The sequence below is a fragment of the Megascapheus bottae genome, chromosome 11 (genome assembly GCF_031878675.1).
Source record: "Megascapheus bottae isolate mThoBot1 chromosome 11, mThoBot2.hap1, whole genome shotgun sequence".
In the NCBI taxonomy this organism is placed as follows: Eukaryota; Metazoa; Chordata; class Mammalia; order Rodentia; family Geomyidae; genus Megascapheus; species Megascapheus bottae.
Window position 1 is genome coordinate 59,723,689 of NC_143519.1, and position 21,465 is coordinate 59,745,153.

At 39.3% G+C, this 21,465-nt stretch overlaps 2 long non-coding RNA genes and 1 pseudogene across 2 annotated transcripts; all 3 read right to left on the reverse strand.

Moving 5' to 3' along the window:
• Nucleotides 1-5,612: 5,612 nt before the first annotated feature.
• On the reverse strand, nucleotides 5,613-11,492 carry LOC150057212 (uncharacterized). Its single transcript, XR_016537154.1, has 3 exons — nucleotides 11,259-11,492; nucleotides 9,143-9,262; nucleotides 5,613-5,839 (listed from the first exon to the last, which is right to left on the reverse strand). It is a non-coding gene; the product is annotated as an uncharacterized LOC150057212 (long non-coding RNA).
• On the reverse strand, nucleotides 6,911-8,220 carry LOC150057213 (26S proteasome regulatory subunit 4 pseudogene; annotated as a pseudogene).
• Nucleotides 11,493-13,277: 1,785 nt separating the features above from the next.
• On the reverse strand, nucleotides 13,278-17,700 carry LOC150057214 (uncharacterized). The gene is made up of 4 exons (XR_016537066.1): nucleotides 17,646-17,700; nucleotides 16,465-16,518; nucleotides 14,651-14,704; nucleotides 13,278-13,329 (listed from the first exon to the last, which is right to left on the reverse strand). It is a non-coding gene; the product is annotated as an uncharacterized LOC150057214 (long non-coding RNA).
• Nucleotides 17,701-21,465: the final 3,765 nt, after the last annotated feature.

Below are 21,465 nucleotides of genomic sequence, written 5' to 3' on the forward strand. Positions count from 1 at the left end.
CTAGACAGGAGAAAAACTGAAGACAGACACAGCAGAGAAACTGGGGGCACATTCTTCTCTTTCTTCTGTTTTCTTTTGTCGTTTCTCATCATGCACCTTGTTCTCATCACCAACCCTTTCTGGTGGATCATAGAACATACTTGCTGAATTGTCTGTGATACAATCTGGCATGAAAGGCAGGAAGAGTTGATTGAGAATAAGAGCACGAGCAGATCTTTCCTGAGTACTTCCTGTGTAAGTCTGCCTCTTCGGTCTCACTGGCCCATCTCTTTCTTAGGGAATGTGCTGCCAAGCTCACACAGCACCAGTGCATTACAGAGATTTCTGATCTGACTTCTTACTACTTACTATTTACAATTAAATGAAAGATACCCAAGGTGACTTTCTTACATATCTACAGTAGCAAATATATTAAAGTGATATACATACTACAAAGGTTGTATACAAAATAATGCTCAGGATGTCTGGTGTTGAAGAAACGAGCCACTTCCTAAAAAAGATAAATACATTCATAAACTATATTGTTGAAGGTGGCTCCTTTGTACAACTACTTAAAGATACTAGTAAAACATGCTGTCTACTTTTGAAAACGCTTTCTCACAGCTTTAATCTTCTGATTTTCTTCTTCTTCAAGTCTGCGAAATGCTTCTTTTGACCTAAGAGTATACACTAGCTCCCCCCTTGTTCTGAAGGACAAAGCAGCCAAGCATTCATGCCTTCTAATTCTTGTCTATCTCCAGATAGACCCTCATATTAAACAGGAAGGTATCGGAGGCATTAAGGTAGGCATGTTAAATCTGTCCAAGTCTCAGTCTGAATGACCTGCCCTTAGCCTTTGTCTCTGGAGGCCTGGCCAGTGTTTATAGTTCTGGATTTTTCTCTTCAAGATGACAAGAAAAGGCATTGTGTTTGGAAAGCAGTCTGCCTTTTGCAGTTTTATAAATCCTGTTCTTCCTGGATCCCTAGATATCTATGAAGTGACTGCAAGGGAGCATGGCTAAGATCAAGAACACATTGTATTTTCCAGCAAAAGTAGCTTTTACTTGACTTAGGGGCAAAGGGACATGGCCTGACTGCATACAGAAGTGGCCAGACTTGTTGATGCTTCCTCACTGTGTTTGTTTCTCCAGTAACTGTGGCTGTGTCCTACGCATCTGCACTCTGACCCTTTTCTTTCTATATTCAGTGTTGTGCAAAATACAATGCTGAAACCTTCTTCCCTTTGAAGGACAAGCAGGAGCATATGACCTGCTTAGCCTCCTCAGGAATTAAGTTTGTTCAGTGTTATGTTTATGATGTACAGATCAACACAAAGTACAATGTTTACCCTCATTGTTTTCAAACTCAAATATTTAAAGTCATATGAGCTATAAAATGTCCACTCAAAAACTTCCAGCTGCCAAATTTACATCTCTTCCTCCAGCTTTATTTTGTCATAGTTGCATGTTTTCCTTTCTACCAAATGGATTTGCAGAATATAATGCATTTCATGACACTTTGGAGCAGTATATAACACTATACTTTCTGTGCGTGCATTTTCCATAGATCCATAAATATTAATCCTATTTCTAAAAGAACAACCAGGGCACAAAACTAGAATTTCTTTTGCTGGTAGAAACTCAGTTACAAAAGAGCTACCATATGATTCTACTATGAGAAACTCAAGAAACATTAAAACTGATCTATGCCAATCAAAAATCAAAAGAACACTTTCAGTGTTTGAAAAGTGATTATAAATGCCAGAACATTGTCAACAATTTGATAGTGGTGTTCATTGCATGCCCTCATACATAATTGCGTTAATAGACAAATGTAAGATGAGGGCAATGTGGAATCTGCATCAGTAAAGGTTTATTTATATAAGCATGCATTACATAATGATAGTTTTTCAGTTAAACACCAATTGTTTTTTTGTTGTTGTTGTTTTTTGCCAGTCCTGGGATTGAGCTCAAGACCTAAGCACTGTCCTAGGACTTTCTCAAGGCTAGAACTCTACCACTTCAGCCTCAGCACCACTTCCGACTTTTTTCTAGGTATGTGGTACCGTATTGTTCTTTATTGATACATACGGAAGAATAAATGTCATGCATATTACTAAGTATCGCATGAGATTTTGAGACACACACATGTATATGCGTATACACATACAAAAACACATACATACATGTACATAAATCAGGTTAAATACAACTATTATGTCAAGCATTTGATAACATCATAGTGAAACTTTAAAATACTTTGTTCTTTAATAATATATAACACAATGCTGTTGTGTGTAATCAATCTACTGTGCAACAGCTCAGCGAAAAGTTACCTCTTATGTCATTATAACCTCTTGCTCATTGATCAACCTTTGATCAAACCTTCCTCCTTCTGACTCACCCAAGTTTCTGATATTCACTAGTCTAGCCTCACCTTCATTGAGATCAATGCTTTTTTATTTCACATATTCCATACTTGCCATTTGGCTTATTTTATTAACATATAACTTCTCCTTTTGTGTTATTGACAAAGACAGTTGTTTGCAGGAGTAAACAATGCACTATCATGTAGAGGTGCCACAACATTCACCTTGGAATGGAAACTTAAGAGGTGGATTTCATCCCTTGGCTATTCACTGCTGAGCAGTGAGTTTTAACCAGGGGTACATATGTGTCTGCCACATAATGATCTCTTTAAGTCGCATCAATACCCAGTCGAGGTATGATTGGATCCCAGGATCATTGAAGTGTGATTTGTTTGAGAATCTTCACACTGTTTTCTTGAATGTCTATGCTAACTGATATCCCCATCAATAGCTTGCCATGGGCCATCTTTCTCCACAAGTTTACTAGCATGTGTTACCTCTTAACTATTCAATAATTGTCATGCTTGTGGAATGTTGCAGTGCTATCACATTGTGGTTTCCACCTGCATTTTTCTGATGATGAGTGAGGTTCTACATTTTCTCTTACACTATTTTTTTTTTACCAACCCTGGGGCTTGAATTCAGCGCCAGGTACTCTCCTTGGATTTTCTCAAGGCTAGGGCTCTACCACTTGTGCTACAGCACCACTTCTGGCTTTTTCTGTGAATGTGATACCAAGGAATGGAACCCAGGGCTTCATGCATACTAGGAAAGCACTCTACTACTAGGACTTGCTCGCTTGTCTCATAAGAATTGTGGAGCATTTATTATTTGCCTTGTGTGTGGAAAGAGACCTTTAGTCCTGAGGCTATGTTTGGATAACTGATGCCCAGCTTACACAACAGTACTCTTATGGGATGAAGCTGCTGAGAATTCCAGGAACTTACTTCAAGTACATTCATTGATGTTCACACACTGAGTGATCACCCATCAGAGCATTTCCTGTCATTGACCACTGAATGTAAATACATTATATATGAACCCATACACAGATCTCCAATTATATTTCATTAAGGAAAAACAGTAGGAATTACTACAGGAATTCACTGTATGTGAATACATATGTACATATATCCCTAACCCAAAATTTTATGTACTTTCTTAGTAAGGAGCTTCAAGGGGCTTAAAATTAAGTTAGTCACTTACAGAGCCAAAAGTGGGATTTCCCTTATTTAATTATCAGGGAATCTATGTGAAAGAACATATATATTTTTAGACATGGCTTTCTTCTCCCTGAAAGACTACATATGGGGACACAATTCCTCTCATCCTGTGATGGAGCCTATTTTCTGATCCTTGAATCCAGACTGCTCTTGTAATTCATTTTTGTCTTAGCTAATGAATTCAAGGCCACTCACACTCACTTGAAGACTTAGTATTAATGTAATTACATTCATTTGCTTGCTGTTCCTAAGGCCATCTCAATGGTCCCCAAGATCTAGCTGCCTGGGAGAAGAGACATAATAACAGAGAGGCAATCAGAAAAGCCAATTCAGATTAGCTAGTCCTCAGATGAGCGGCAACTCATCAGAGATGCCCAGATCAGCCCAGTGAAGTAGCCAGTCCTGTATCTAATCATTGGAACCACTCCATTAAGCCCCATCCAAATGTTCAAACCACTCTATCTTGAGATAAATAAATGGGTGCTCTTACTAATCAGTAGGACCTCCAGGGCTTCGCATAAACAAAAGCAAGTTGATACCATGCTTTTATGATTTTTCACCAGAAAGAATAAAATGGTAGAACACTGCTTTGCCTGGGTCAACACTAAGCTCTTGAGTCTATAGAGTTAACTCTGTGCTGCACCACATATGCTTACCTGCATTGGATTCCTATAGAATGTATGTATCCCAGAGGATGGAAATGACATGGCGACAAGACGGTCTGGAAAGCAAAAGAATCCCTATTAGGAAAGTCAGTACAGATGGGAACAACAATAATAACAAAAATTATTTGTACATCTATCCAGGTTCTTTTCTCAGAGTACAAGAAGAGTTGATATGATAGTGATATAACCAAGATGATGCATTAAGATGAAGCAATAGAGGTCTAGGGAGGTGATTTTGTGGCAGAGCATTTGGCTTGCATGCAAAAACACTCTGAGTTGGATTCCTCAGGACAACATAAACAGAAAACACCAGAAGTGGCAGTGTGGCTCTACTGGTAAAGTGCTAGCCTTGAGCAAAAGAAGCTCAAGGACAGTTATCAAGTTCTGAGTTCAAGCCCCAGGACTGACAATACAATACAAAAGTAAATAAATAAGCTATGCAATATCATAATATCCTTAGGCTCAACAGGAACTTAGTGTTTGAAGCCCTCTTCCCTTAGCAAACCTGACCTCATGGATAATGAACTTGTTCTCTGGGATTTTAGAAGATTAAGGTCTCTTTCTCTTGGATGCTTAGATAGCTAACAAAACTGAATAAATAATAAGTGAAATTTTAATGGAGCCACTTGAAATTGCATCGTATTTACTGTCTAACCACCAGGGAGTCTTGGTTTGAAATCAATGAGATTACCTGTGCCCAGATGTAATCTACCAATCTATTACCATAACACAGTAGCCTATGAAATCATTGAGAAAAATACTTTGAGAGTATAGAAAGGAAGGAAGGAAAGAAGAAAGAAAAGAAGGTAAGCGAGACAGAGAAAGGAAGAAAGAAGAGAAACAAAAAAGAAGACAGAGAAAGCAAAAAAGCTAGGCATTTTTGGCTCAGTCTTGGAAATCAGCTATTCAGGAGGCAAAGATCTGAGGAACATGGAAAGACTTCATCTCAATAAATGGCTTGGTACAATGGCATACAAGTAGAGAACTGTAGCTCAGAAAAGCTGGGACAGAGAGCAAGAGCCTACCTTGAAAATAACAATTACATAAAAAGTGCTAGTGGTGTGGCAGAAGTAGGAGAGCCTCCCAAGCAAGCAAGAGACTGAGTTCTTTTCCCAGAACCACCAAAGAAGCCAACGTAGTAACAAATCAAAAACAAAAAGCACAAACCAATGTGCCTTAGATAAAAAACATTGTGGTTTGGGAAAATCAAAGGGAATATTCTTACTTCAAAGGAAAATGTGGATTAAACATAAGTCAATCACATGACAAGTTTCAAAAAACAGTAATATAATTAAGAGAAGTCAATCAACAGTTAAGTTTCACAAACCAGTGATGTAAGTTAGATCTAGGTCAAATCCATCCTTGGCATATCGTCTCTTATTGCCAGACACCTGGGAGGAACAAAAATGATGAAGCTGTAAAACAGAAGTCAACCACAAAGAATTTGATATTGCTACCTAAAACTTTTACCAGGATGGGAAGCAAACATGTCCTGCCCACTTACCAGTCTTCTGATTAATTTTTCTAGATGTCTTTTCTGAGTTGCAAGGTGAAAGATCCTCATAAGTGTTATCAGCCTCAGAAGCCGAAAGAATACAATCATTCTAAAAATTTATAGATACATACTTTTAGTTCAGAAAGAGAAGAGTTCATCAATACATACGTTTAAATCTGTGTACATATGTTACATCGCTCTGCACCACCCCCATGGCCTCCATGTTCTGCTCTAGTGCTCTAACAGTCAGTTATACCCCTCATCCCAGAGGACCCTGGGTAACATATGGACATACTTGGTAGTCACAACCAAATGGATGCAGGTGCTAATCACATCTAGGACTGCTGCTAAACACCCTACAATAAATATGAATCTAGGAAGAATGATAGGATGTTTTTGTCCTCTCTTCCCTACCCAAGTAATAACTATCTTCTCAAAATATCAGTAATGCTAAGATTGAGAAATTACTGTCTGGACAAACAGTAACGAGTTCATTCAGATTTATAGACTATTTTAGTTTTCATCTTCCCCCCAAATGAACTTTGATTGTTTGTACATTGGTGTTATTCCTTTTAGTAACAGAGGCTCCCTACAGCTAGTACATGCATATCAGGCAGGGAACAGGTTGCAATACTTTCCAACCATACTGGCTGGTGTTTCTCCTCCATTCAGAAACACAAAGGTGTGGACATGTCCAACAAGATTCATTTGGCAGAACTGCTTCAACCATGGTTCACAGATCCCAGAGCTACCAATTCAGTGGTCTAGGGTGGAGCCTGAAGTGTTCTTTCTTTCTTATTTTCCTTCTTTCTTTCTTATTTTCCTTTCTTTCTTTCTTTCTTTCTTTCTTTCTTTCTTTCTTTCTTTCTTTCTTTCTTCTTTTCTTCCTTCATTCCTTTCTGTCCTTCCTTCCTTCCTTCCTTCCTTCCTTCCGTCCTCCTTTATTCCTTTCTTTCTTTCTATCTTTCTTTCTGAAAAACGCACTTTATTGGGAAGCAGAGTGCTGCACAGCATAGACAACAGAGATTGCCAGATGTGAGACCTACAACCACATTTCCTAAGACAAAGGGGAATTTTTAGTAAAATCATCTGACCCATGGTTTCCACTGGGCAGGCACTCATGGCTTCCCAGTGGAGAGCCAGGAAAACTCCCATCACTTTCCTGAGGCAGTTGTGGTTCCTAGAGATAGAGCCCCTCAGGTGTGCCTTCTTGTTTTGAATAAACAAGGTTTTCTTTAGATTTTTTGAAGTCTGCATTTGTTACTTTCATTCTGCGTTCCCTCAAGGCCATCAGCTCAGCTTCTGTACACATTGCCTTATTGTTGGCCCCAGAGAGATCATCTTTGCCCTGATCAAGTCATCTAGTCACGTTGTCTGCCAGGACAGTCAGGCTTTTATGAATATGGAAGGTGAGCTTATTTTTTTTTCTCATCTGGCAGGGGGAACTCAATCTTTCTGTCAATGCAGCCTGGTCTGATCAGTGCTGGATCCAAAGTTTCTATCTGGTTTGGGGCCATGATCACTTTCACATCCCCCCTTGAATCAAAACGATTCAAGTGGCTTAACAGCACCAACATGGTTCTCTGAACTTCTCTCTCACCTCCAGAGTCCAAATCTAACATTCTGGTGCCAATGACATCAATATAATCAATAAACACAATGGATGGTTCGTGTTCTTCTGCAACTCGAAACAATTCCCATGCAAGTAGGGGCCCGTTGCCTAGGTGCTTTTGAATAAGTTGTGAGCCCACCACTCTCAAGAAAGTGGCCAATGTTTCATTTCCTACTGCTTTAGCCAACAGTTTTACCTGTGCCAGGTGGCCTATAGAGAATGATGGGTGTTTTATACCAATCTCTTCATAATATTCAGGATGAGTGAGAGGCAATTCCTCAGATTCCTTAATATACTGGATTTGGTTGTCTAAGCCACCCATATCTGCATATGTCTCCTGGGGAGCCTCTCCACCTTCATCACTGTGACCAGGGGGACCGTGTCATCCATTAGCATCCCTATCACCACATGCACTTTGTGGTTGAGCAGGACTGAGCAGCCTGGTTCCAGCAGGTTCTTGTCCAGGATGGAAAGGATGATGACACAGTGCTCAGAGCCCACAGATGTGGACACCATGGCACAAATGTCATCAGTGATCCTCTTCCAAGGTGCCTACCGACATCAGGGTCCCCCCCAGGTCATCCACCTTCCATCTTTCCTCCTCTTGCTTTGCTTCTAATAGCTTCATTTGTTCCTGATTTCTAAGAAATTCTTCTTCCATGAGAAGATAATCTTTAATTCTCTCTAACTTCAGTTATTTCAAGCGACACTGAGTGTAAGGTGTCACCAGTGGCAGTTTGCTGGCAGCATCTGGTCACTTCGTTTTCTTCTTCTATTTCTCCACTCTAGTTGGTACAGGTACTTCATATTTCCTTTTCTTGTCCTTATCATCCTTCATGCTACCTCTGGCCATGACCACGACTCTGACTCCGATCCATGTTGATTCAGCTGCTGTAGCTGCTACCTCAAGTGTTGTCTTGCTACCAAGGTCTCAAGTGGTGTTGAGGTTGCCCATTGAAGGACCATATGGATTGAGGTTATTTTCAAGATCCAAATCCTAGCCAAAGCAATATTTACTTGGGGATCACACTGGACCTCTCAGAAACTTTGGTAAGAAAGAATCTATTTCTTTGACTTCTAATGAATATAGCTAAAAGCCTCCTAACATTAGCCCTCCAATGTACATTGGTATTTTTCTATCTCATTTAGGGAAAGGGAGATAGAGACAGAGGCAGACACAGACACAGATACAGACAGACAGCCACACCCATACACATATTACTTAGTAATCCCTTACTGCTTTAACTTTGCCTTAACATTCTTCATTTTACCAAACTCCCATTGCAAAAATCCATTATGTGGGTTGCCATATACGGGATTTCCTGGTTTCCATCGGCTATTTTTTAGAGAAGTATAACTAGAGCCACTGAAACTTCATACATGTTCAAGTCAATACACTTGCAATATTAGGAAAAGCAGATTAGTAGATCATCAAGGGGGGATTTCAAAATGATGTTCCAGTTCCTATATCCAATGGAAGTACTTTAGTGAAGACACCTTTAACTGGCCTTAAATGCTGTCTTTTTTTAGATCTCAAGGGTATGAAAATGTATCATTTTCCCTTCATTTGTTCTTCCATTTTTGTGTTACAGTCCCTTGAAATCAGGTTCTTACACTTGCTAAGTAGGCCTCTACCACTCAATCCATGTCATCATCCCTAATATTTTATTTTCAAAAAAATGTATCAGGTTCAGAACTTAAACAGAAATCAGTTCAATATACACAATTTAAGACAAGAATAAGCACAAATTAAGGAACAAATGAAAGAAAAGTGTGACAGTTAAGTCATGGGTTTCCTACCTTTGGATATCTTTAAAAAATGTAGCATTAAAGAATATGTATGTGATGTCCATAAATAAAATAATGATAGTGATGGCAGCATCTGTAATATTGAGGAAATCTGAAAAATAATGCTTTTTCCTGTAGGAGAAAGTTTAAAAAAATGGTTATCTTCTTTAAGAGGATAGAGGAAAATCTTTAGAGCAAAAAGTACTTGACTCAACTTCATTAAAATTGTTATTGTAATAGATTCTATGAAATGGATGGACTGGATTTGGGAAAGAGAAAACATAATACTGGTGGAAGGTATTCAAGTAGTAAATTTGTATTATTACATACTTGCATACCTGATGACAATCAAAGCTTAATGAATAAGCCATGTACCCCAGCCATTGGACAAGAGGTATGCACTGCCTTCTCCAATGGAGTTGGAAGAAGACAAGTGCAAGTGTACAGTTCTGTTGAGCAACAATTTCAGTACATCATACTATCCCCAGATCAATATGGGAGTAGCATATGAGATGGGTAGGAACTGCGCTTCTGAACTCATAATCTGTCCTTGCACCCACAATGGAATCCCAAGGGGCTGCTGTGTCCTTAAAAGGACAAAGACAGACATCCATCTACCAGACTCCTTTCCACCACTGACTCCTGCAGAGGTGCCCACTAGTCCTCCAGGAAAAGCATCTTCACACTCTGAGGCAGTCTGTCAGGATCAGACTAACCTGGCAGTGAATAACTCTGCTTAGCTCAAGAGAAGAAGGAGAACAAGTCCTCAGGAAAGAACATACACTGCCTTCTGAAATGACTTGGAGAAAGGGAGGCCAGGAAACCTAGTGCCTGACTCGCCCAGCAGCCCATCCCCAAGGCTTGCCTCACCCACCCTACTTTTCAGAAAACCAGCAAGCAGGAAAGGGAAGCAATCTATTTCTTTCTTGCTACATCTCACTAATGAGATAAGCAATCTCCACATCACCTGCAGATGCTTTCATTGAAACTTTTCCTTTCAATGAACTCAGGACTATTTAGAGTGCAGTATCTAGTATTTCACATACTATCAAACATTACTTGAAATTCCAGTCAGAATCAAAGTATTGATCTATAGACCTCAAGTATATACTTCTCCTTCTATTTTTTAACAGTCATGGGGCTTGAACTCTGGGACTGGGTACTGTCCCTGAGCTATTTAGCTCAAAGATACCATGCAACACTTGAGCCAGAGAAACACTTCTGATTTTCTAGTAGTTAACTGGAGGTAGGAATCTCACAGACTTTAGCACCTGGGCTGGCTTGGAACTGTGATTCACAGATCTCAGTTTCCTGAGTAGCTAGGATTACAGGCATGAGACACTGGGCCCAGATTCTTCTTCTTTTTTTTTTCTCAAGTCCTGGGGCTTCAACTCAGGGCCTGAACACTGTCCTTGGACTTTCTCAAGGTTAGAGCTTTACTACTTGTGCCACAGCACCACATCTGGCTTTTTCTATATGTGGAACCGAGGAATTGAACTTGGGTCTTTCTGCATGCTGGGCAGGCATTCCACCATTAAGACAGACTCCTGGCACTCATACTTCTCCTTCTTAACATACACATTGACATATTACCTGGTCCCTTTTGGTAAATCCCTTTAAGCTTTATCTGTTCAAAGACTTTTCTCAACTACTCCATGAGAGTGTCTCAAGCAATATAAAACTAATTAAAGCTACTCAATGAAAATCTGGGTTTGGGCCTTGGCTTCAAGAATGCTTTTCAAGAGGCACACATTTGTTTAGATTGATCTTCTAATTAATTTAGTATCCTGAAAAAAATTTGGCTGTGAGTTTGTCCTAGTAGAATGTTTGCTATCATGCACCAAGACCCTGGTGCAATTCCTTGGCACCACATATATAGAAAAACACTGGGAGTGGTGCTGTGGCTCAAGTGGTAGTTCTTTAGCCTTGAGAAATGTCCAAGGACAGCGCTCAGGCCCTGAGTTCAAGCACCAGGACTGGCAAATAAATGTTATTTTATGTAAATCAAGGAGATAAATGGGAGTTTCAAGCACACAGTTAAGGGAAATAGTGAGCCTGAGCTACTTGGTGGGGGAGCCAGTCTCAGTAGGATTCTTCAGATTTAGGCTTCAGAGAGAATAAAACTTACCCTGTCACAAATAATTGTAGAACAACATCCAAAAGGAAAAATATAGCAATCAGAAGGGAAATTGTTCTATACTCTAATGGAATATGTAGTTTGCTGGTCGTAACTATGATATCTGTTACCATTAGACCAAGATCGACAAAAATCAGTAGTATTGCCAAAATCCTAAAATAAATAAAGACAATGAGAGTTTGGCACCACATTTCAACAATTCCTAAAACTATATGTCAGATGCTAAAAAGACATTATTTAAGATTATAGTGGCCAGTGGTATGAAGAATTAGTGCATTCCTATCTAAAAACATCGTTCAGTTGTTTATCCAATAGAAGCACTGAATAGTGAACAACATTCCCTCCTAAACAGTATACTGGAGGGTATGTAGAAACCACACAATAACTGCAAGCTAGAACAAAAATGGAAATGAAATGACTAGTCTGTCAGTATAAACTCTTTAAATATTGATAAATTCTGAAGATGAATCTCTCAGTTTCTTTTAGCACATTAAAAGTCATCAATCTGAATCTTTGTCAGACTGTAATAGTTAAAGCTCAGTGAAGGCATAACTGACCTAAGCGCTTGAAGGACCACCTGCCTGTGTGCGGTGGTTCATAGCTATGATATTAGCTATTCATGAGACTGAGGAGGATACCAGGTCAAGGCCAGCCCCAGCAAAGAAATTCCACAAACCCACTTCAACAAGACAAGCTAGGTGTGATGATGTGAGCCTCTTGTCCCAGCCAGGTCAATAAGGCAACTTCAGTCTTCCTACTGAAGTCCAGGTCAGTCAGAGCAAAAAGCCAAACCTTATCTCAGAAATAAGAAAGTAGGAAGGGCTAGAAGTCTAGTTCAGTCAGTAAAATGCCTGTCCAGGAAGCATGAGGCCCTAAAACGACTAATGCCCACTTGGATCCTAAGACTTTTATTGAGGATTTTAACATGTATATGATTATTTATTTGGGGGTACTACTTGCGCAGCTATGGACACATGAAAAAGAATTCAATTCCATACATATTTATGGAATTGAACTCCAAGTGCTTTGAAGCCTTTCTGTCACATATTTTAAACAAACTACCCATTGGTTGATTGTATCGTTTATGTCGTTATGACGATGAATTGAGAAGATTTCAAAGTCTTTAAAACTGAAATTCAAATGAAAATACTATTAATTTTTATGTACTCTAAGGCACAGTATAAAATTATTCTCCTATGTAGAGTGGAAGCCTAAGGAACATGTTTCCAGAATGGAGGAATCACATAAATAAGGGAGTTATTAGAATACAACCTATACTTCCAAAAGTTTAACACTTCGTTGTTATTCTTTCCTTTATTTTTACTTTCCTTCTTTCCTCCCTCCCTCCATACTTTTCCCTGTTTTCTTCTTTCCTACTTTCCTTCCTTCCTTGCTTCCCTCCTTGCTTCCTTGCACTCCCTCTCCCTCTCCCACACCCTCCCCCTCGCAATCTCCCTCTCCCTCTCCCTCACACCCCTCCTCTCATTCTTCCAGTATTTCTGTCTTTCCTTCTTCCTTTTCCATTCCTGAGCCTTGTACTCTAGGTGCTGTCCCTGAGCTGCTTTTGCTCAAGACTAGCAAACTCACTTGAGGCAAAATGCCACTTCTGGCTTTTTCTGGGTCATTTATTTGAGATAAGAATCTCAAGAACTTTCCTGTCCAAGCTGGATTCCAGTGGTAATCCTCAGCTTTCAGCAAGGATTAGAGATGTGAGCCACCAGCACCCAACTTATATTTACTTACTTTCATGAGTAGAAAAACACATAGCCATATGTCATTACATAGACTTGCTTAAATGCCATTTTTTTCTGAGTTATAAGACCAGCTTAAGACAATTTTCCAAGATCAATTGAATTATAGTATGAAGGCACACATGGGTTATTTTTCAACATCTTAACAGTAGAAACTCTTGTTGCTCAGTTTGGACTTTCTTAGATTCTTTTCACTTCAAATATTGATGTTATATTTTATATACATACTTCATTGCTTGTATTTCTACAGTCTTACCCACCTGAATGATAGCGACAGTAGAATTTTATTTGCAATTTTCTTCATGTGGTTGCTGTAAAATGTGAATAAAAATAAAATCAGTCACATTTTGTCTCTCTTGATATGGCTTTGTTACCTTTTTAGGGAAATAGTAATCTGTTGGTCTTAGGAACCGAAACTTTGGTGCAAATCCAAACAAAAGTACATGCATTGTACAAGATTAACCAAAACCAAAGTCCTGTATAATATCAATTTAAAGGGATATTCTACACCCGTTTTATAATGAAATGCTTTTAATAAACAACTAAAATATTTACATTTATGTTTCATGAGTTTTTCACCTTCACATCCAGAATATATGAGGAAACAAACATACATATACCATACACCAAGTTTTGAATCTTTAGTGTCATATTTACCTTTCACATAAAATTCTAACCCTGACTTGATGGTAAAAGACTTTTCATCCACTAAATAAAGCACATACAATATGAGGGGCCTGTCCTCAGCTGTCAGTTCTCCATGAACAACTGGAAACCTAGTCAAGTCATTATATATTGGCCAACCCAATTCCCAGAGCAATGAAATGAGATACATCAGGATAAACACAGGCCCAAAAAGATTCTCGTGTCTTCATCATCATCTCTTGATATAGACATCTGACACGTAGTTGGGCAGAATTTTGTTTAAGGCTTGAAATACACCTTGGAGGTGGGCCATTATAGGAAAACGTATTTCAAATTAAAACTTCCCTAAGGACTAGTCTTTTCTCACTCTGAGAGAGAGAGGGGGGGGGGGGGAGGGAGGGAGGGAGGGAGGGAGGGAGGGAGGAGAGGGGGGGTGGGAGGAAAGGAGGGAGGGGGGGGAGAGAGAGAGGGGGGAGGGAAGGAGGGAGGGAGGGGGGAGAGAGAGAGGGGGGAGGGAGGGAGGGAGGGAGGGAAAGAGAGAGAGAGAAAGAGGAAGAAGAAGGAGGAAGAGGAGGAGGAGGAGGAGGAGGAGGTGGTGGTGGTGTAGGAGGAGGAGGATCAATGCTGGTGTTGTATCCTCTAGCTGGAGATAATGGAGCACCTGCAGAGTAGTTTCTTACCCTGCTGGGGCTTCCATCAAAACACTGAATTGGCTTTGGCCACCACAATAGATTAGGAATAAGAAGAATTCTTGATATTTATTCTTAAGACAGCTAAGGTTTTAGAAAGGTAGCTGCAGATATTACATCCAATGCATCTTAGAAAAATATCAAAAATCCTGTATTGTCATCAATACTTCCAAGAAAGTTCTCTAATCTAAATCACTTTCCTTTCTTTGACTATACTTTCATGTGTGTCTGTACCTACATTCATGTTAATATCTATAAGTATACCTAGGTGAGTGGTGCATATATGTTCAGAACATACCCTTCATTGTTGTTAAGTTCATCACGTTTTGTTGTGGTATCAGACAAGATATCGCTACAGGATGAAAACAAAGCACATTGTCAGGTATCTTCTAGACTTGATTACATATCCCCCCATATTTCTCCAATAACCATCAACCAACCGTTCAAAAATGTTTTGTTCTACTTCTATGTGTTTCAATATATTCTGTAGTTTATCTAGCTGTCTATTTCTACTGGAATTCCATCATGGGATGATAGCATGCAGTAATACAATCATTTCTTTTTTCCCATATATTTTTTGTAATTAATAGAAGGGTTACATTATATTCACCAGATTGAAGGTGCATCACTTCACATACATTGATACCCTTTCTCATGTCTTGGTCCCCATTTCCCTCCCCTCCCCCCGGAACATTATCTTGTTTTCCCCCCTTCCCTATCTGTTTTCAAATAACCAAATATACCTATATACAATATATCAGATAACAAGGTGAAATACTGTAACAATATGAGATAACCAAGGGACAGCAAAAGAGATGAGAGATAACAGTACATTAAGGACAACAATCACTCATTATATGGCTTTTGTTTCTATATCCTGGAGGTCCTTTCATTTAGTGTCATACGACATGGACTTATGTATCTAGGTTTTGTTCTATTGTGTATCTCTGCTAGGGTAGCTCAAGGTTTCTACTGATTATGACAAATGAGGGACACCATAGAGCCTATGTTCCTTTGAGTCTGACTTACTTCACTTAATATGATTTTTTCTAAGTGTTTCCATTTTCTTCCAAATGGGGCGATGTTGTTCTTCCTGACAGCAGCACAGAATTCCATTGTGTATAAATACCACATCTTGTTGATCCACTCATCAACTGAGAGGCATCTGGGTTGGTTCCATTCTTTGCTATGGTAACTAGTGCTGCAATGAACATCGTTGTGCTAGTGGCTTTAGTATGTCCTTGTTTCTGGACGGTTGGGTAGATGCCAAGTAGTGGAATTGCTGGATCATAGGGGAGCTCTATGTCTAGATAAGTAGGACTGCGTTAAACTGCAGATCTTCTGTATGGCAAAGGACATAGCTAGAAAATTAACTAACCTTGCAACCTTTCTCCAGAGGAATTTCCCTTCACCAAAGAGCACATGGCTCACAAGGACACTTATCTTAAAAATGTCACCTTAAAGCACATGCCCAACTTACAGAAGGTGGACCTCTAGAGGGCAGTTACCAAACTAGATCCAGACTCATATGTGTTTCTGAGAGTAAAAGAACAGCAATAACATAGTTTGGTAGAACCCGAATCAGATGAACAGATGGATTGGATGAGGACTCCCAACACTTGATCCAGTATTGTTCCTCTGATTGCTTCTGGAGCAGTGCAGCTAATTTAAAAATAACCAAGTGTGAAGACATGGAACCTCAGAAAACATGAGAAAGCCTATGCCACTACATGCCTCAGAACACTAAGGAGCTATTGCTCCTGACAGCAGGCTTTTCTCCCATTGCTGTGGGCCAGTAAGAATGGCAGGAATGCTACACTTCCATCTCAGCCAGCATCAGTGGGTGGGGCCCTTGCTCTTTTTGTTCTGAATATGAGGCAAATAAACAAGTCTGTATACCTTTTCAAAATAAAATTCTTTGAAAAATAAAGAATAATTCTTTTAAAAAATCTTAATTGTGAGAAGACTTTAAGAACAGTGTTGAAAGAAATCTATGGACACTTGGATGCCAATGCAGTGACCTCCATGTTTGCTTCTTTATACACAGACACACACACACACACACACACACACACACACACACACACACACACACTGAACTTTCTATCTTACATTTTAAATGGTAATCCACTTGTAGGTACTCTTTTGGTTTCTACTTCAGTTTTGCTAAAGAATAAAAAGGAATGCAAAAGAAACCATGTCAGTTTGGGTCAAGTTAGTTATAATTAATGTTTAACTAGCAAGCTGATCTTCTAAACTTTACATGTAGCAATCTACCATGTCATCTGTTCTAGAAAATGATTCTAATTGATCATATCAGGCCTGTGAAGACAGAAGATTTCAACCTGGTTATAGTTCTGCATGCCTGTAATCAATGCACACTGAACGCAGGAGAAGAAAGATCATTCCAGGAGAGCTCAGAGTACCTTGAGACCATGGATTAACAACAGCAGCAAAATGCCGAAAGATGTATTGTTGAACTTCTTATTTTTACTACAATAGGACTTTATAGGCTAGCAATGAGGACCTCAGAAAATAGTATTATAAAAGTATCTTTATTAAAAAGTGAAAGATTTATACAATCTGAACAGAAACCAAACTACATGACTCTGATGACAAAATGCCATAGGAAGAAAAAGTATCGTCATATTCATAAAAATCTCACCATAATGTGGAATTAGGCAGACAGGCTCACAAGATGACCTAGGACTGGTTAAAGAAGAGCTTATGTGTGATCCTCGACTTTGCTCCACAAAGGATTCTTTCTTTAGCATAAATTTTTAGTCAAAAAACTGATTACATATGAACCAATCGATTTTCACTGCTCATGTCATATTGCTACTTCATATGACACCATACATATTAGTAGCTAAAATCAGAAGATAAGTGAATTCGGTCACCATTTAATTAGAATAAAAATGATACGGCTTGAGATAAGTGCCTTCCCAAGCAGGCTTCTAAATGAGATCACATCCAACTTCCACTCACCACACAGCCATGTGAGAGGCATGTGTGACAGGCTGACCCTTCCTGATGTATGCTTCTTTCATTTTCCTAGCAGCACTGGTGCTCCAACACAGGATCTTTACTTTCTGCCATGCCCTGCATCACGCCTGCCACCAGTCCTTTCATGGTGTTGGTGTTTCTTTGTGTCCAAGTGCTCAGCTCCAGCCATGTGTATGTGCATACTTATGAGTACATGTGTCTGTACATATATATATATATATATATATATATATATATAATATGAACATAAACTTCCACCTCTACACTTGTCTTGGTTTATAGCTTACCTTTCTGTCACATTGCCATCATCAGGTGCTGGACAAGGATCATGTGCAGTTGTGCTAAAGTAACAAAAACACCTATGGTCACATATCACATGAATACAGAAGAGTTCAAATTCTGGGTCAAATTCTGATGCAGGTCCTACATTCATGCACTGTTCTTCCCTATAACTGGTTCTCTTCTCACGTTGATTTGAAATAAATGCAACCTTACAGTTTCAGACCATGAAGAAATACACTTGATGACACAAAAATGACAGTTAGCGTGACTGGCATTCTGGGAGTGAGTGTGTTTCTAGTTCAGTGTGTCATTAAGGAGGACAGGTGCAAGGTCATCTCCAAAAGAGAAAACAACCACATTACTCACCAAGCCACCAAAGAAATTTGGCCTCAAATCACTAAGGGGAAGGCGGGCTCATCGACTATCCATGACCTTCCTCACATCTAATCAAAACCTCCAGTTTTTCCAAGTAACTACAGTTAGATGAGAAAAAGTAGCTACAGACTCATTTCTGATCTGAAAACTTCAGTGTCCTCCATTCACATGCTGGGGAAATCATCAGAGTGACTTGGAGCAAGGAATTTTTGTGTAGTCCCTCTATTGAACATTTATTCCCATGTCAATCCATCACTTTGAAACTTATCAACCACTTTTCCATGCAAATAAGTGTGAGTATTAGGGGAAGGAAAAAATTTAATCTGAGACGATTAGATAGAACAAAATCTTTATGTTCGTGACTTACAACTAAGTGAAAGCAGTGCTCTTAGCTTTTTGTGTTTTCTCCCTAATGGCCCTCTGTTTTCTCAGTCCAAATTTCCTCTTTCTTCCTACTTAAGTTCCAGGTTCTCCACTCCTTGTGCCAACTTTTTATTGCCATCATTATAAATATCTGCCTTGCTCTAATACTATGTGTGGCACGAGGTCGAGCCTTTTCAGTGTGTAACAGACTTGGATAAGAACAAGTCTTCCATGGTGGCAGAGCAAGACACAGTGCCATTGTAGACACTAATTTCACAATGACAGGGCTCTGAACTATCAGGGATGCATGCATGATCTTGATCTTATACATGCAGTTCTGTGCAGACTCAGTAGCCTCTATTTTTGTTTCTTTTACTTTTCTGCACATAGGATCTGCTCCTTTGGTCCAATCAATTACAGACTCACAAGTTGCAAACGTCATGTTTTCTAGAGGAATATGTTACTAATGTTAACAATGTACTTGAAGCATATTGTCATGACTGAGTCTTTCTCCAACGCTTCAATGGTATTAGAAAAGAAAGTGATCCACAAATCTCTCAGGGGCTGAGATCTGAGCACCATGGTTCAAAGCCAACCCAGCCATGAAAATCCATGACTCTTATGTCCAATTTACCACCAGAAAACCCAAGGTGGTGCTGTGGCACAAGCGGTAGAGCACTAATAGCCTTGAGCTGAAGAACTTAGGGACAGCACCCAGTTCAAGCTAATGAATTACCAAAAAAATAAAAAACAAACAAAAATATGAGAGAGAGGGAGAAAGAAAAGTATACCATAACCCAACAAGTCTACCTACTCTAGTCTATAATGACTTCTTGTTCACGTTCAACTCACTTCAGAAGAACTCAAGACTTACATATCATCTAATTATCATCTAATATTCCCTGCTGCTGCTCCTGCTCTTCAGATAGGAATAAGAAAAAGCAGTCTAAAAGTAAGGCTCCCCTTCAGTATGAATGTGGGCCTTTCAGGGTTTAAGCATTCAAAAGAAAGAAGGATCACCTCTTAGCTACTGGTGCTAGGCCTACTTTTTGGTTTCAGCAAAGGATTCCCAGGTCCCTTGCCACATTCGGAGTAGCTGACAGGCACCGTGATAATCTAAGAATTTTGGGTGCTAGTAGTTGCCTTCATAGCACACCATGAGCGAGTGTCTTTGGACAGGTTCTATCATTTCTATTGAGTTTCAAAACACATCATGATTACATTCAATATTGATAAGCAGTGCTTGTGTACCCTGAAGATATCATTGTGCAAAACGAGTTATCACTTACATGACAAAAAAAATCAACTCACCAACTACTGATGTCTTCATTGGAACGAACTATAACAGCTCTTAAGCCACTATCCTCACTGTGGACATATTAAAAACACACAATAATTAACTGGGAAAATGTGGGAATTAATCATGCATTTTTTTCCAGAACACTAAGTTAGGAAACTAAGGTCTTGTGAATGCAACACAAAAATGCTGCCAACAGAGCTTCATCTCTACCATTTTTGTCCCTGCTACTCCTGCCACTACTGAGATCTCACCCCAGAGCCCTGTCCTTGCTATTCCTTTGCTCATGGTATGGTGACAATTTGGGCCTATAATGAGAAATGCTAATCTAAGGGTTTTGGGTGCTAGTATTTGTCTTCACAGCACATCAAGAACCACTGTCTTTTGATCTGCTCTATCATTTTCTACTTAGTTTGAAAACATGTCATGATTACGTGTGATACGAACAGGTAGTCCTGTGTGCTCTGAAAGGCCATCATTTTCCAAAATGATTTATCAATTAGATGAAAAATGAATCAACTTACAGTAAATGAAAAAAATTCTAGAATACAGAAACAACAGCTTTACCTTGTGTGATAGTTGTTCTTAATGTACTATGTTATTTCTCTTTTCCTTTTTCCCCTTAATTGTTAATCTCATATTGTCATTGTATCTGAAAAGTTACCCGGAATATTACATATGTTTATTTGAAATAGGAGAGGGAGGGGATAAAGCAAGTTGATTGGAAAGGTGTAGGGAATGGGAAATGGGATGAAAACATAAACAGGCGTATCAATGTGTGAGAAGAAATTCACCTACTATCTGGGGAAAATAAGTATAAGCACTCTATACATGATCCCCAAAATAAAAAAAATTTAACTCACGCAGTACTGATGTCTTCGTTTGAATGAACAACAACCGTGGTTAAGTTGCTGTCTTTGCTGTGGACAAATTGAAACATATAAAAACTAAGTAGGACAATGTGGGAAGGAATGTTGTATTTATAACAATATTAGGTTAGAAAACTATAGCTTGTGCATGCTACACAGATGCTCTGTCAAATGTACTATGCCTCTATCTCCTCTGTCTCTGCCAAAACTTCTCTCCAGTACTGAACTCTGAACTCAGAGCCCTGTCCTTGCAACTCCTATGGTGATGGCATGGTGATCCCTCCTACCTAGGCTTGCCTATTCAATGACAGTTCCCCTTAGGATTTCACCAGAATGGTAGATGGATGTGTAGACTTGGGTTCACAGGTGTGATTCTGTCTACAGTGGGGGTGAACAGCAGAGGATAGCAATATGAAGCCTTCCAGAGTATTCCTTCTGGCAGAAGTCCATCTCCACTGAATGAGCAAAATGCATTGCATGTGTGAATGAGGAAGAAGAGATACAGTGATAAACAAGAAAGTAAAATATTCCTGGAGCCCTGACTTGAAGCCATAGTATCAGAGTATTGCCACTCTGCCACACACGTGTGGACATGATCGATCTCTCTCTCTCTGTCTCCTACCTCTTTCATTGTAAACATAAATTTATTCACGAACCCTGTATTCACAGATGTGAGCAGTAAGGAGCTTGACATAATGCTGTGGAGCCATCTGTCTATCCAATCGAAATGGTGCCCATAAAGTACTCACACTGTCACAAACCTTACAACCACAGTTTTGAAAAGTTGGCATTAGTGCACAATAAAAATAATATGTATAATTTAAGGTCTAGGCCTACAGAAAGTCTATAACCATCAAAGAACTGGACATAGCCAACAGAATATGGAAAGGACCGAACAAACATGTAGCCACTTCGATCTGA